We start from the raw sequence: 7253 nt of genomic DNA on the forward strand, positions 1-7253 counted from the left end.
GGGGCCAAAAAAAAAAAAGCCCGCAGGCTTTGCGGGTTCGGCGGGCGGGCTGGCTGGGTGGCTCCTGGAGCTAGCTCGCCTAGCGGCTGGGGGTGGGGCTGGGGGTGGGGGTGGTGCTTGCGTCTTTGGCTTAAGGTGCTGGTGCTGGGGCACTTGTTCTCGGTGGACTGTGGGACTCCGAGGAGGTAAAGAGCTGCGCGGCGCGGTGTGTTATTCTCATTTAACTCTAGAATCTGTATCTCTCTCTGTCTCTCTCTCTCTTAAACACACACACACACACACACACACACACACACACACACACACACACACACACACACACACACACACACACAGGTTTGGTCTGTTAGTCTCAATTAACCCGAGATAATCTTTGTCTCTCTGTTCTCTCTTACACAAAACACACCCTGGTTTGGTCTGTTATTCTCAATTAACTGTAGAATCCGTGTCTCTGTCTCTGCCTCTCTTCACAGGCGCGGGCACACACATATCCCTTACATCTCATGGCTCCTTTCACTAACTGATAGTTGTTTGTGGATTTTTATTTATTGCTTGTTCTGCTCATAGATTTTGATTCATCTGACTTTTTTTTTTCTTAAAGAAAAAAAGACCTACCTGTATGAAAATCTGTGGGGTGTCGGAAAGACCTTTCAGCACTCTACATTCACATTCAAAACGGGAGTAGGGCATTAGATGAAAATAACCCCACCTAACTGCTGTTTAGAATGGAAAAAGCACCAGTTCATTTTAGAATTGATATTATTATTCTAAAGAGACATTTTACATTTTATGACCGTGTGAGAAAGTACCCTTTGCCTGGATCTCTCCCTCATTTTTTTTCTTCTTTGTGGTAATTTACGGAATTCTTAATTACCCAATTAACAGAGTGATTAAGTTGTCTTCTGATTTGAAATGGCAGATCTTGAAATGGTTGTAGGTTGGCATGTGGATGAGTTCTGTGACTCCATCTCGTTCTTTAATGAACTGATCAGAGAGAGTGGTGTTGATCTGAGACTTAATGCATGTTTCGATATCTGAGTAATTTACCAAACCATTGGGGGAGAGGGACTCCTTAGAAATTTTCCACAGAGGAGAAAGAACACTTTTATCTCTTGGAGCAAATATTTTGCTACTTGTTTCCCAATTGTCCCTGTTAGTTGCCTAGAAAAGATGCGTGGTTGATGAATAATACATAAAGCTTATTTCTTTTTTATGTCTACAGGTGGCAGTGTGGAAGCCCAAAACGGGAGCTTTCCAAAGTGGCTTCTGAAAAATAAGAGTGAATATACATGAGTAAGCTAGTACAGGAATCAGAAAAACCACAGGTATGTAGAACAATTAATACACCTAGCCGGCTTTATAATTATTGCATTCCAATATCTTGACATTTATATAGACTTTTATGAAGTGAAACCTATTTTGAGGTATTCTCCAAGGAGAAAACGGCTTATTCTATTCTAGACAATGTATTTAAATAAAATCCCGCATGTCGTTCTATTGCATTACTTTTTACTCTCCTAAAAAAAGCATTGCTTTTCTGTTGTAACCGTGTGGCTTTGCATTTAACCAGTTGTTGTTTGATACTTGCTTTGAAAAACACTTAATGAAACTGTATAAAATGGCCAGTTTGGGGGAATACTTTCATTTGGGACACTTTGAACAAGTCACCCTGTTGAGCCGACATAACTGCATCTGCTTTTTACAAAAACTACCTCTCACTGTTGACTTGGCGTACCACGTATCAGAATATGGATGCATTAGGCTGCTTCTTTTAAATCAGCCTTTTTTTTTTTTTAACCACCTTCTCCGTTTTCTTCTACCAAGCTGAAAGCTGAACATACACGACGTACTTTCATAATTCACCCATTTCACTCAATTAATGGCAGGTTGCATATGGGATCAAAGACAATCATTGAGACCATTTTTCATTTTGACGCAGTTTAAAAGAATTTGCCTTTGAGGATCATTGAAATACAAAGTTTTGCGTATTAAGGCCGTTTTCCAATAGCTGGGTAGCACAGTGTTACGAATGGTAGAAGAAGGGGGGTGGTTTCATCTCTGGATTTTTATCTTAGAATGGTGGGCCATGGCTCATGATACTCTCAGAAGGAAGCTAAAGTTATTACTGTATTGGCTGTTAAGGGACAGGCATCAAAATGGCTGTTAAAGAGAATGAAGCCTTCTCTTTCCTAGGGGTGTATGCATTCATCACAATGCCGGAATGTGGTGATATCTTGTGATTTTTGACATTCTGCCTTTATGGCTGAAGAGGGATTTAATTAGCCCCTGCCAGTGAGGGTGTAAAACAAAGTCAGATGCTGTTCCTGAAGCTTAAAAAGGCCAAATTGGACACTTACCAGTAGAAGGCAAATTGGGAGCTCTGACTCAGAAAGTATAGGCTACACTAAGGACTGAGTAGCTTCAGGAAAGGTCGTGGACATTTAGGAGCACGTAAGTTTGCACTGCGTGGGACTTAGATTCCTTATCTGACTCCGGCGCCTGGAAAGTAACTAATCATCTCTCTAACGCTTCTAATAGGAATAGGGTCTAATCTTCTAGGGCAGAAAGGAAGAGAGCAACAAGTTGAGGTTTTATTCCGTTTTTGAATCCTACCAATCTCATTGTAGAGACATGAGGTGCTGTAGAGATACTTTGTTTTATGAGGTATGGCATCCATACAATAAAGTGTAAAATGCATTATTCCAACGTGTCCTGCTCAGTGAATTTTGACACGTGCGCACACCCGTGTCAAGATAGAGAACACATCCACAACCCCCGATTTTCTCCTTTTTCCCCTTCTGGTCCGTTTTTACCCTGCTTCTAACCTGATTGAAGGTAGCCATATTATGATTTTTTTTTTTCACATTGTGATTTTAAAAAACTCCATCCATTAGTTTTGTCTCCTGTTAAGTTCCATATAAATAGTATGCTACAGAAGGGATCCTTGTGTATGTCTTTCACATTAACATATCTAGGAGATTCACCCATGTTGTTGCGTGTAGTAGTAATTCATTCTAGTTTATTGTTGATTTGCAGGTTCAGTGTATGGACATAGTACATTTGTTTATCCGTTCTGTTGGAGTTTTGGGTTGTTTTCAGTGTGTGGCTAATATGAATAAAGCAGCTATGAACATTGTTTTTTTATTTTTATAAAGATTTTATTTATTTGAGAGAGAGAGCACGCGGGGCGGGGGAGAGGAGCAGAGGGAGGGGAGGGGAGGGGAGGAGGAAGGGGGAAGGAATCTCCAGCCGCCGACTAGGAGGCTGAACAACAAGAGGACGACGCGGGGCTCGATCTCATGACCCTGAGATCAGACCTGAGCTGAAACCCAGGACTCGGAGGCTCAACCGCCTGAGCCATGCAGGTGACCCTGAACATTCTTGCTACGAACATTCTTGCTATGAACATTCTTGCTTGCGTTTTTTGGTGCACATGCCCACTCATTTCTCTTGAGCACATAACCTAGGAATGGAGTTGCAGGGTAATAGAGGAGGCTTCTATTTAGCTTTAGTAGATAATTGGGCCAAATAGCCTGCCAAAGTGATTGTATCAATTTAAATTCCACAGTGGTGTAAGGAGTTCCATTTGATGTGTACTTTCGCTAACACTTGGTTTTGGGGCTCTTTTTAGCTTCAGCCGTTTGTGGTGGGGGGCAAATGGGTATCTCCCTGTGGGTTTTAAAATTTGAAAAAAATTTAGTTGTGGTAAAATACACATAACATAAGATTTACCACGGTAATCACTTTTGCATGTGCAGTTCGTGGCATTAAGCACATTCACCGTGTTGGGTAACCACCATTAGCACCATCCATCTCCAGAACGGTTTTCATCTTGCAGAACTGAAACTGTGCCCATGAAACAGTAAGTCCCTGGTCTCTCTTCCCCCAGCCCCTGGCAACCACCATTCTGTTTTCTGTCTCTGAATTTTTTTTTTTTTTTTTAAGATTTTATTTATTTGACAGGGAGAGACACAACACAGCGAGAGAGGGAACACAAGCAGGGGGAGTGGGAGAGGGAGAAGCAGGCTTCCCGCCGAGCAGGGAGCCCGATGCGGGGCTCGATCCCAGGACCCTGGGACCATGACCTGAGCCGAAGGCAGACGCTTAACCACTGAGCCACCCGGGTGCCCCTGTCTCTGAATTTGACCACTTTAAGTACCTCATATGGGTAGAATCCCAGAGTACTTGTTCCTTTGTAATCAGCTTATTGTACTTAGCACAATGTCCTTAAGATTCACTCGTGTTGTGTTACGTGTCAGAATTTTTTTCAGGCTGAATGATCTTACACTGTATGCATATACCAAATTTTGCATATCTTTCTGTCGGTGGACACTTAGGTTGCTGCCACCTTTTGCCTATTGTGAATAGTGCTGCTCTGAACAGGGGTGTACAGATATTTCGAGACCCTGCTTTCAGTGTTCTGGGGCACATACCTGGAAGTGGAACTGCTGGGTCATACGGTAATTCTATTTAAATTTCTTGAGAAACCACCACACTGTTTTCCATAGCTACGGCACCATGTTTCATTCTCCAAAGTGTGGAGGGGGTTCCGGTTTTTCCACATCCTTGCCAACACTTGTTCTGCTCTTCCTTTTTTTTTTTTTTTTTTTAAGAGAAACTGCGTGTACATGCACGTGAGTGAGTTGGGGGGGGAGAGAGGGGGGAGAGAGAGAGAACCCCAGGCCCCAGGCAGCCTGCACCCCCAACCCAGCACAGAGTCGGGGCTCAATCCCGCAACCCTGAGATCACGAGCAAGGCTGAAATTGAGTCGGACATTCAACCAATTGAGCCACCGAGGCGCCCCTGTTCTGTTTTTTTCTTTTTTTTCTCTTTTCTTTCCTTTTCGGTGTCCTCTCCACTCCCTTTTGATAGTAGTCATCCTAATGGGTGTGAGGTGGTCCTTATGGTTTTATGTTTCCTAGTGACTAATGTTAAATGCCATTTCATATACCTCCTGGCATTTCGATATCTTTTCGTGAAATTTTTGTTAAAATGTTTTGTCCGATTTTGAATTGGCTTTTTTTTCCTGTTTGAGTTCTTTTCTATTCTGTAGAGAAGTCCTTTGTCAGATACACGTATTATTACAAATATTTTCTCCCAGTGTGTGGCTTGCCTTTTCACTATCTTCGTGTAATCTTTTGATGATTTTTAATGAAGTCCAATGATGGATTTTCCTTTCCTTTTATGGCTCTTGCTTTTTGTGTTCTGTTTATAAAGCTTTTGCCTACTTCGGGGTTATTTTTTTAAAACCTCTCTTTTAGTTATTGAAAATATGTAAAGGCAATCTGTTTGGAAAATGCAGTATATTAATTATAAGCTCATTTCAAATAAGTGCCCTGAGAATGAAAGTTGGGAGTGTTCTTTGCTGCAGCAGGTGCCAGAGAAGGGGTTTGAAAAAGCGTGTTTTTCAATATGATACGTGGGCACAGGTGCTGTTACTCAAAGTGGCCCCTGTTTTGGTCTCCCCCTAACACTGGTAATGTCCTCAGGGCCCCTCTGGAGTGGGAAGAACCCTAGGGAAGAGCCTGGTGATGACGTGGCTAGAGGAAAGAATGTGGCAAAATGGATGAGTATCCATTTTTCCTTAATTCATAATCCATACTTGCTGAATGATCCTTCCCCTCTTCCATTCCCAAGGAGGGTTGCCACTGGTCGATGCTCCTTCTTTCCTTTGCCTCCGAAATATCAATGCCCCTTGGTATTCTGCCATTTATTAGCCTTTTCTCTTCTCCACCTAATATTTTTTCCCCTCGGTGCCCTGCATTCATGTTCACTCTTGGGTCTTGAGTTGTCCCTCTCCCTCTGCCCTGTGTTCAAAAGGCTCCGCATGTCTTTATCTCCTGCTCTTACCATCTGTCTTTCAACGGAAGGTCTAGATCTGTATCCTTACCTGCCTCCTGGACATCACCCACTGGATATCCCATAGGCGCCTTTATAAAACACACGTGTTGTTCCTTTTCAGTCTGCTCTTCTGCTTTCCTGCCTTAAGTAATGTATTTACCATTGATCCAGGATCCCAAAGTAGAAATCTTGGCACTGTTTCCATCCTCCCACACGGCCCCTGTTCCGCTCAGAAGCTATATTTAGTTTGGTTCAACCGGTCTCCCTGAGTCTTCCCCTTGCCTCTAATCCCCCACTTGGCATCAGCTTGCCTTTCCTAAAACACAGATTTAATCATGTCATTTCCTACTCAAAAGTGATTTGTAGCTCTCTACAGCCTACAAGAGGCATTCAGATTCCTTAGCATGATTTACAGTGTGACATCCTTCGTTATTTGCCTTCAACCTGCTTTTCCTGTTCCGTCATCTGCCATGTCCTCCCCACACTCCATCTGTCCTAAACTATTTGCCATTCCTAGAACATTCCTTGAGTTCTTCCCTGCATCTGTGCTTTTTGCACATGGCTCTTTCTCGTCTGCTTCTGATGTCCATTCCTATCTACCGGTGACTTCCTATTTTTTCCTCTAAAAACCAACTCCATTGTGACCTCTTTGAGTGAGCCTTCCTATCCTCTGCGTAGATCTTGTTATTCACCCTTCTTTTAATGTCATTAAAGAAGATGCCTAAATGTCGGCATGATTGCATATTAATCTCTGTGCTCCCAGTAATGACTGAGAGCACTACTTCACATATGAGGGCATTAACTACATGTTCACTGAGTGAATCCATTCCTTTTGTAGCAGTTAGCTTTTTGCTGCTTAACAAAACACCACAATATCATTTTATCAGTGGTTTATTTTTATTTATTATTTAGTTATTTGAGAGAGAGCGCAAGCAGCAGGGAGGGACAGAGGGAGAGGGAGAAACAGACTCCCTGCCAAGCAGGACCCCGGGATCATGACGTGAACTGAAGGCAATGCCACGCAGGCTCCCCTAGTCAGTGGTTTAAAACAACCAGCACTTAGTTTAGCTCTTGATTCTGCGAGTTGGCAGTTTGGACAGCACTCAGCCGGGCAGTTCTTTAGATCTGGGCAGGTTGTCTGCTGGGTGGGTTGTGGGGGGTGGCGCTGGCTCTTCTAGAATGGCCTCAGCTCTTCTCCACATACAGTTTTTAAAAATTTTCTTTTTAAAAGTAATCCCTATGCCCAACGTGGGGCTCAAACTGAAAACCCTGAGATCCAAAAGTCACATGCTCTACCGACTGAGCCAGCCAGGTGCCCCAACATTTTTTTTTTTTTTTTTTACTCTTTAACCAGGCTTGCCCCGGGTTCTTCACACTGTGGGTGGCAGGGTCCTAAGAGTGTGGGGCGCACA

This window comes from Eumetopias jubatus, unplaced genomic scaffold, assembly GCF_037043125.1.
Source record: "Eumetopias jubatus isolate StellerSeaLion01/CBP00866 unplaced genomic scaffold, mEumJub1_p1.0 scaffold_11, whole genome shotgun sequence".
NCBI lineage: Eukaryota > Metazoa > Chordata > Mammalia > Carnivora > Otariidae > Eumetopias > Eumetopias jubatus.